Here is a 9,939-nt window from a genome sequence, read left to right as displayed (position 1 = left end):
TACCTCATTGTAGTTTTTGATTTGCATTTCTCTAATGATTAGTGATGTTGAGCATCCCTTCATGTGTTTGTTACAATCTGTATGTCTTCTTTGGAGAAATGTCTATTTAGGTCTTCTGCCCATTTTTGGATTGGGTTGTTTGTTTTTTTGATATTGAGCTGCATGAACTGCTTATAAATTTTAGAGATTAATCCTTTGTCAGTTGCTTCATTTGCAAATACTTGTTCCCATTCTGAGGGTTGTCTTTTCGTCTTGTTTATGGTTTCCTCTGCTGTGCAAAAGCTTTGAAGTTTCATTAGGTCCCATTTGTTTATTTTTGTTTTTATTTCCATTTCTCTAGGAGGTGGGTCAAAAAGGATCTCGCTGTGATTTATGTCATAGAGTGTTCTGCCTATGTTTTCCTCTAAGAATTTGATAGTTTCTGGCCTTACATTTAGGTCTTTAATCCATTTTGAGCTTATTTTTGTGTATGGTGTTAGGGAGTGATCTAATCTCATACTTCTACATGTACCTGTCCAGTTTTCCCAGCACCACTTATTGAAGAGGCTGTCCTTTCTCCACTGTACATTCCTGCCTCCTTTATCAAAGATAAGGTGACCATACGTGTGTGGGTTTATCTCTGGGCTTTCTATCCTGTTCCATTGATCTATATTTCTGTTTTTGTGCCAGTACCATACTGTCTTGATTACTGTAGCTTTGTAGTATAGTCTGAAGTCAGGGAGCCTGATTCCTCCAGCTCCATTTTTCATTCTCAGGATTGCTTTAGCTATTAGGGGTTTTTTGTGTTTCATACAAAATGTGAAATTTTTTGTTCTAGTTCTGTGAAAAATTCCATTGGTAGTTTGATAGGGATTGCCTTGAATCTGTTGATTGCTTTGGGTAGTATAGTCATTTTCACAATGTTGATTCTTCCAATCCAAAAACATGGTATATCTCTCCATCTGTTTGTATCATCTTTAATTTCTTTCATCAGTGTCTTATAGTTTTCTGCATACAGGTATTTTGTCTCCTTAGGTAGGTTGATTCCTAGGTATTTTATTCTATTTGTTGCAATAGTAAATGGGAGTGTTTCCTTAATTTCTCTTTCAGATTTTTCATCATTAGTGTATAGGAATGCAAGAGATTTCTGTGCATTAATTTTGTATCCTGCTACTTTACCAACTTCATTGATTAGCTCTAGTAGTTTTCTGATAGCATCTTTAGGATGCTTTGTGTATAGTATCAGTCATCTGCAAACAGTGACAGCTTTACTTCTTCTTTTCTGATTTGGATTCCTTTTATTTCTTTTTCTTCTCTGATTGCTGTGGCTAAAACTTCAAAAACTATGTTGAATAACAGAAGTGAGAGTGGACAACCTTGTCTTGTTCCTGATCTTAGAGGATATGGTTTCATTTTTTCACCATTGAGAACAATGTTGGCTGTGGGCTTGTCATATATGGCCTTTATTATGTTCAGGTAAGTTCCCTCTATGCCTACTTTCTAGAGGATTTTTATCATCAATAGGTGTTGAATTTTGTCAAAAGATTTTTCTCCATCTATTGAGATGATCATATGGCTTTTCTCCTTCAATTTGTTAAGATGGTTTATCACATTGATTGATTTGCGTATATTGAAGAATCCTTGTATTCATGGAATAAACCCCACTTGATCATGGTGTATGATCCTTTTAATGGGCTGTTGGATTCTGTTTGGTAGTATTTTGTTGAGGATTTTTGCATCTATGTTCATCAGTGACATTGGCCTGTAGTTTTCCTTTTCTGTGGCATCTGGTTTTGGTATCAGGGTGATGGTGGCTTCGTAGAATGAGTTTGGGAGTATTCCTCCCTCTGCTATATTTTGGAAGAGTTTGAGAAGGACAGGTGTTAGCTCTTTTCTAAATGTTTGATAGAATTCACCTGTGAAGCCATCTGGTCCTGGGCTTTTGTTTGTTGGAAGATTTTTAATCATAGTCTTAATTTCAGTGCTTGTGACTGGTCTGTTTAAATTTTCTATTTCTTCCTGGTTCAGTCTCGGAAGGTTGTGCTTTTCTAAGAATTTGTCCATTTCTTCCAGATTGTCCATTTTATTGGCATAGAGTTGCTTGTAGTAATCTCTCATGATCCTTTGTATTTCTGCAATGTCAGTTGTTACGTCTCCTTTTCATTTCTAACTGTTGATTTGAGTCTTCTCCCTTTTTTTCTTGATGAGTCTGGCTAATGATTTATCAATTTTGTTTATCTTTTCAAAGAACCAGCTTTTAGTTTTATTGATCTTTGCTATTGTTTCCTTCATTTCTTTTTCATATATTTCTGATCTGATCCTTATGATTTCTTTCCTTCTGCTAACTTCGGGGTTTTTTTGTTCTTCTTTCTCTAATTGCTTTAGGTGTAAGGTTAGGTTGTTTATTTGAGATATTTCTTGTTTCTTGAGGTAGGATTCTATTGCTATAAACTTCCCTCTTAGAAGAGCTTTTTCTGAATCCCATAGGTTTTGTGTCTTCGTGTTTTCATTGTCATTTGTTTCTAGGTAATTTCTGATTTCCTTTTTGATTTCTTCAGTGACGTCTTGGTTATTTAGTAGTGTACTGTTTAGCCTCCATGTGTTTGTACTTTTTACAGATTTTTTCCTGTAATTGATATCTACTCTCATAGCATTGTGGTCAGAAAAGATACTTGATACGATTTCAATTTTCTTAAATTTACCAAGATTTGATTTGTGACCAAGATATGATCTATCCTGGAGAATGTTCCATGAGCACTTGAGAAGAAAGTGTATTCTGTTGTTTTTGGATGGAATGTCTGATAACTATCAATTAAGTCCATCTTGTTTAATATATCATTCATTTAAAGCTTGTGTTTCCTTATTTATTTTCATTTTGGATGATCTGTCCATTGGTGAAAGTGGGGTGTTAAAGTCCCCTACTATGATTGTGTTACTGTCGATTTCCCCATTTATGGCTGTTAGCATTTGCCTTATGTATTGAGGTGCTCCTATGTTGGGTGCATAAATATGTACAATTGTTGTATCTTCTTCTTGGATTGGTCCCTTGATCATTATGTAGTGTCCTTCTTTGTCTCTTGTAATAGTCTTTATTTTAAAGTCTATTTTGTCTGATATGAGAATTGCTACTCCAGCTTTCTTTTGATTTCCATTTGCATGGAATATCTTTTTCCATCCCTTCACTTTCAGTCTGTATGTGTCCCTAGGTCTGAAGGGGGTCTCTTGTAGACAGCATGTATACGTGTCTTGTTTTTGTATCCATTCAGCCAGTCTATATCTTTTGGATGGAGCATTTAATCCATTTACATTTAAGGTAATTATTGATATGTGTGATCCTATTACCATTTTCTTAATTGTTTTGGGTTTGTTATTGTAGGTCTTTTCCTTCTCTTGTGTTTCCTGCCTGGAGAGGTTCCTTTAGCATTTGTTGTAAAGCTGGTTTGGTGGTGCTGAATTCTCTTAGCTTTTGCTTGTCTGTAAAGGTTTTAATTTCTCCATCAACTCTGAATGAGATTCTTGCTGGGTAGAGTAATCTTGGTTGTAGGTTTTTCCCTTTCATCACTTTAAATATGTGCTGCCACTCCCTTCTGGCTTGCAGAGTTCCTGCTGAAAGGTCAGCTGTTAACCTTATGGGGACTCCCTTTTATGTTATTTGTTGTTTTTCCCTTGCTGCTTTCAATATTTTTTCTTTGTATTTAATTTTTGATAGTTTGATTAATACGTGTCTTGCCATGTTTCTCCTTGGATTTATACTGTATGGGACTCTCTGCACTTCCTGGACCTGATTGACTATTTCCTTTCCCATATTAGGGAAGTTTTCAACTATAATCTCTTTAAATATTTTCTCAGTCCCTTTGTTTTTCTCTTCTTCTTCTGGGACCCCTATAATTTGAATGTTCGTGCATTTAATGTTGTCCCAGAGGTCTCTAAGTCTGTCCTAAATTCTTTTCATTCTTTTTTCTTTATTCTGCTCTGTGGTAGTTATTTCCATTATTTTATCTTCCAGATCACTTATCCATTCTTCTGCCTAAGTTATTCTGCTATTAATTCTTTCTAGATAATTTTTAGTTTCATTTATTGTGCTGTTTATCATTGTTTGTTTGCTCTTTAGTTCTTCTAGGTTCTTGTTAAACATTTCTTGTATTTTCTCCATTGTATTTCCAAGATTTTGGATCATCTTTCCTGTAATTACTCTGAATTCTTCTTCAGGTAGACTGCTTATTTCCTCTTCATTTGTTTGGTCTGGTAGATTTTTACCTTGCTCCTTCATCTGCTGTATATTTCTCTGTCTTCTCATTTTGCTTCACTTACTGTGTTTGGGATCTCCTTTTCTCAGGCTGCAGGTTCGTAGTTCCCATTGTTTTTGATGTCTGTCCCCAGTGGCTAAGGTTGGTTCAGTGGGTTGTGTAGGCTTCCTGGTGGAGGGGACTAGTGCCTGTGTTCTGGTGGATGAGGCTGGATCTTGTCTTTCTGGTGGGCAGGTCCACGTCTGGTGGTGTGTTTTGGGGTGTCTGTGGACCTATTATGATTTTAGGCAGCCTCTCTGCTAATGGGTGGGGTTGTGTTCCTGTCTTGCTAGTTGTTTGGGATAGGGTGTCGAGCCCTGTACCTTGCTGGTCGTTGAGTGGAGCTGGGTCTTAGCATTGAGATGGAGACCTCTGGGAGAGCTTTTTCTGTTTGATATTAGGTGGAGCTGGGAGGTCTCTGATGGACCAATGTCCTGAACTCGGCTCTCGCACCTCAGAGGCACAGGCCTGACACCCAGCCATAGCACCAAGACTCTGTCAGCCACACGGCCAGGTATGTGGGAAGTTTCTTGCCTTTTGGGAAGTCTCAGGTCTTCTGCCAGCATTCAGTAGGTGTTCTGTAGGAGTTGTTCCACAAGTAGATGTATTTCTGATGTATTTGTGGGGAGTAAGGTGATCTCCATGTCTTACTCCTCCACCATCTTGAAGGTCTCTCCTCCCTTGTATCTTGTCATTCATTTCACTTATACATAAGCATATATATATATTTGAATACATTGTTGCTATTATTATTTTGAACAAACTTAGAACAATCAAGAATAAGAAAAAGGTTTTATTTTCCTTCATTTATTCCTTCTCTAAAGATCTTCCTTTTTTTATATGCATCCGAGTTTCTGACTTATACTGGCTTCCTTCTCCCCAAAAAACTTCTTTTAACATTTCTTCCAAGGCAAGTCAACTGGCAACGAATTCTCTGTTTCTGTTTGTCTGAGAAAGTGTTTATTTCTCCCTCACATTTGAAGGATAATTTTGCAGGATACAGAATTCTAGGTTCGTGGTATTTTTCTCTCAACACTATTACTATGCTAACACTAATCAAAAGAAAGCAGGAGAAGCTATATTAATTTCAGACAGAGCAGTCTTCAGAGCAAGAAAAATTATCAGATATAAGAAAGAGCATTGCATGATGATAAAAGATCAAATCTCCAAGAAGACACAGCAATATTTAATGTGTATGCACCTAACAAGAGAGAATCAAAATATGTGAGCCAGAAATTGACAGAACTGCAAGGAGAAATACATGAATCTACCATTACAGTTGGAGACCTCAACAGCTCTCTAACAGAAATAGATACAACAGGCAGAAAATCAGTAAGGACATAGCTGATCCCAATAATACCATCAATCAACTGGATGTAATTGATATCTAAGATCACTTCAAGAGCAGAATATACATTTGCTTCTCAAATTGAACTGTTCCCTCACTTGCTGATGGCTTCTTTCAGTAGATTCTGGAGAAAGGATACATGGATGTAAGGATACATAGAAGCATAGTATGTCTAAGGATAGCTTCATTCTACTCCTACCTTGAATTAGTACAGAATTATAGGTTGAAAATTATTTTCCAGAATAATTTTGACACCATTACTCTACTGTTTTCTAGCTTGTATTAGTGCACACATTGAAAATTTTGTGCCGTTCTAAAATTCTTGATACTATGGATGTATCCTATTTGTTCTCCCTGGAAGATTTAGGATCTTCTCTTAGCCCTGACCTGCTAAAATGTCATGATAACATGTCTTCTTCATTGTGCAAGGCACTCAGTAGGCTTGTTGAATATAAATACTCATGCCTTCCAGTTCTGATACATTTCAAGGGTTGCTTCTTTGATTATTTTTTAAAATAGTTCATTTGTTTTCTTTTTTTATAAATTTATTTATTTTATTTATTTATTTTTGGCTGCACTGGGTCTTTGTTGCTGTGCATGGGCTTTTTCTAGTTGTGACGAGCAGGGGTACTCTTCGTTGTGGTGCGCAGGCTTCTCCTTGCAGTGGCTTCTCTTGTCGCAGAGCACAGGCTCTAGGTGTGTGGGCTTCAGTAGTTGTGGCATGAGGGCTTAGTAGTTGTGGCTCGCGGGCTGTAGAGCGCAGACTCAGTAGTTGTGGCTCACGGGCATAGTTGCTCCGTGGCATGTGGGATTTTCCCGGACCAAGACTCGAACCCATGTCCTCTGCATTGGCAAGCAGATTCTTAACCACTGTACCACCAGGGAAGTCCGTACTTCTTTGATTATTATTTTTTATTTCTGCTTTCTCCCTTCTAGCTTCATAAAACTTCTTTTAATTATAATTGAGACCTCCTAGCCTGAGGCTATTTCCTCTCCTCTTTCCATCCCTGCTGTATTTTGTGTTTTGTCCTCTGATTGTTCTTTTTTATAGCATCCTCTTCTTATTTCAGTGATACAGAATCTTCTCATTTCTATGAGGGTATAAATTTTAGTATACTTTAAATATTTTGCTCTGTGCTTTGCCTCTGTTTCCTCTCTTCTCTTCCCCCATTACTTTGTTTTGGTCTCTTCAGTTCATGTTGCTGATTACTGGCAAGCACACTTTGATCCTTGACAGTCTTTGCATATGTTAAAAAAAAACCCAAACACTAAAAAGGTGGTTGGGGGAATTCCCTAGCAGTCCAGTGGTTGGGACTCCACGGCTTCACTGCCGAGGGCCCAGGTTCGAGCCCTGGTCAGGGAACTAAGATCCCACAAGCCATGCGGCATGGCCAAAAGAAAAAAAAAGGTGGTTGGAAGCTCAGTGTGGATGGGCAGGGCTGGTTGATTAATGGTTTCATGTGTGTTGATCAGTCATGACCTAGTTGATCAGTGGTTGACTCTCACCTCCTCAAATGTGGATCTTTTCCCTAGGGCCCTGCAGTTATTCCAGAAAAGAATCCAAGCTCTTGACTACAGTAGTATAAGCCAGGCTGCTAGTGTTCTGAGAGACAAATGGGGAAATGGAACTGTGGTTTCATATTTGAAGACTTTCACTTAATCTTCTTGTTTTCAGTGTTGTGCCTCCTTTCTGTTCTCTGCTATGTCTAGTCAGTACAATAAGGGAAGAAAAAATACTTACGGGCTGGAAAGGAGGATATTAATTTTGTCTGTGTAGATTGTCTTATTGACAAGGTTGGAGGACACAAAGTCAATACACAAGAACCAAGTGCATTTTTATATACTACCAATTAACAGTTAGAAATGAAAATTTAAAAACAGTACCACTTACAATATCACCAGAAAAGCATGAGATATTTTAGGGATAAATCTAATAAATTATCTCCAGGATCTTTTTGTGATAATTACAAAACATTCATGAAATAAATCAAACATTTAATGAATAGAGAGATAAAGCATGTTGTGGATTAGAATACTCAAAATGGTTAAAATGTCAATTCCTCCAAAACTGGTCTATAGGTTCAATGAAATTCTAATCAAAACCATAGCAGGGGGACTTCCCTGGTGTCACAGTGGTTAAGAATCTGCCTGCCAATGCAGGGGACACAGGTTCAATCCCTGGTCGGGGAAGATCCCACATGCCGTGGAGCAACTAAGCCCGTGTGCCACAACTACTGAGCCTGTGTGCCACAACTACTGAGCCTACCTACCTAGAGCCCATGCTCCGCAACAAGAGAAGCCACTGCAATAAGAAGCCTGTGCACTGCAATGGAGAGTAGCCCCCGCTCGCCACAACTAGAGAAAGCCTGTGTGTAGCAACGAAGACCCAATGCAGCCAAAAATAAAATTAAAATTAAAAAGAAAAAATAGTAGGATTTCTTTTATAGAAGTATCAACCTTATACTAAAATGTATGTGAAAATGCAAAGGAAATATAATAGCCAAGACAATTTTGAAAAACAAAGTTGAAGAATTCACATTACCTGATTTCAAGATATGTTAAAATCTATAGCAATCAAGACTTTGTGGGACTTCCTAGTGGCACAGTGTTAAGAATCTGCCTGCCAATGCAGGGGACATGGGTTCGAGCCCTGCTCCGGGAAGATCCCACATGCTGCGGAGCAACTAAGCCCGTGCACCACAACTACTGAGCCTGCATGCTGCAACTACTGAAGCCCATGTGCCTAGAGCCTGTGCTCTGCAACAAGAGAAGCCACTGCAATGAGAAGCCAACACACCGCAACAAAGAGTAGCCTCTGCTTGCCACAACTAGAAAAACCTGCATGCAGCAGCAAAGACCCAACACAGCCAAAAATAAATAAATAAATAGATAAAATTTTAAAAAAGGACATTGTGATATTAATAAAAATAGAGACACATAGGTAAATGGAACAAAATAGAATATTCATAAAAGACACACATATATGTGGTCAATATATCTTTTTTGATAAAGATGCAAAGACAATTGAATAATCTTTTCCAGAACATGTTATTCAGTAACTATTGGATATCCATAGGCAAAAAATGAACCTTGGCCCATAATCCTCACCTCATTCACAAATTAACTCAAAATGGAACCAGACCTAACTATAAAACCTAAAAGTACAAAAGGAAAAGACTGGGATGAAACTTTTCATTGGTGACCCCATACGCAGTAAAGCAAGAACGCAACATCCTCAGTCTTCTAAGGGAAAAATTCAACTGATATTGATTGCACATTATATCAATTAACCAAGCTGACATATAACTTACATGTCTTCCATCTAGTGCCAAACACAAAGAAATGTCACAGAAAATGAAGCATAAAAAATAAACACTAAGGTAATAAATTAAAAGGTGGGATTACCCTAGTTTCATAAACCCAAATCAGAGTAAAGCACTAAAACAGGGCTGAAAATCTCATGAGAGAATTTTAGCTACGTATAGACTGCAATCATCACAAGCTGAGACTTCAATGTCCAACTAGGAAAGTAAATCTAAGACCAAAACCTCATATGCAGGAGAGGAATGGCATAAATTACAGGAATCCTATAGAACAGCTCCATTTATAAGCAGAGTTGAGGATTAATAGAGGCATTAAAAGCATATGGAAGTATCAAGGAAGCTTTACTTTGGATAGAAAAAAGAGTCACCCAAAAGGAATCAGAATTCCCTTTCAGGGCCATGCTTGTATTTGATCTCATTCACACGCACATTTACACTACACACACAGGATAGATTTCTAAGGTCTGAACTTAATAGGGAAAAAATTTGTTCATGAATGAGGGAAGCACTGACAGAAACAAACTACCAACTGAACAAAATAAAATATAAAGAAAAGACATTCGAATATCTGAGGTAATGTAATATTAAAAAGGTGCACTTTAAAATAGTGGAGAGGGACCTCCCTGGTAGCGCAGTTGTTAAGAATCCGCCTACCAAGGCAGGGGACACGGGTTCCAGCCCGTCCGGGAAGATGCCACATGCCGCGGAGCAGCTAAGCCCGTGAGCCACGACTACTGAGCCTGCGCTCTAGAGCCCATGAGCCACAACTTTTGAGCCAATGTGCCACAACTACTGAAGCCCGCACACCTAGAGCCTGTGCTCCGCAACAAGAGAAGCCACCGCAATGAGAAGCCCGTGCACCGCAACAAAGAGTAGCCTCCACTCGCCGCAACTAGAGAAGGCGCACGTGCAGCAACAAAGACCCAATGCAGCCCAAAATAAAAATAAATAAATAAATAATAAATTAAAAAAATATATATATAAAATAGTGGAGAAAATTAAA

This window comes from Tursiops truncatus, chromosome 1 (assembly GCF_011762595.2).
Source record: "Tursiops truncatus isolate mTurTru1 chromosome 1, mTurTru1.mat.Y, whole genome shotgun sequence".
Taxonomy (NCBI): Eukaryota; Metazoa; Chordata; class Mammalia; order Artiodactyla; family Delphinidae; genus Tursiops; species Tursiops truncatus.
Note: the sequence above shows the minus strand (reverse complement) of the source record.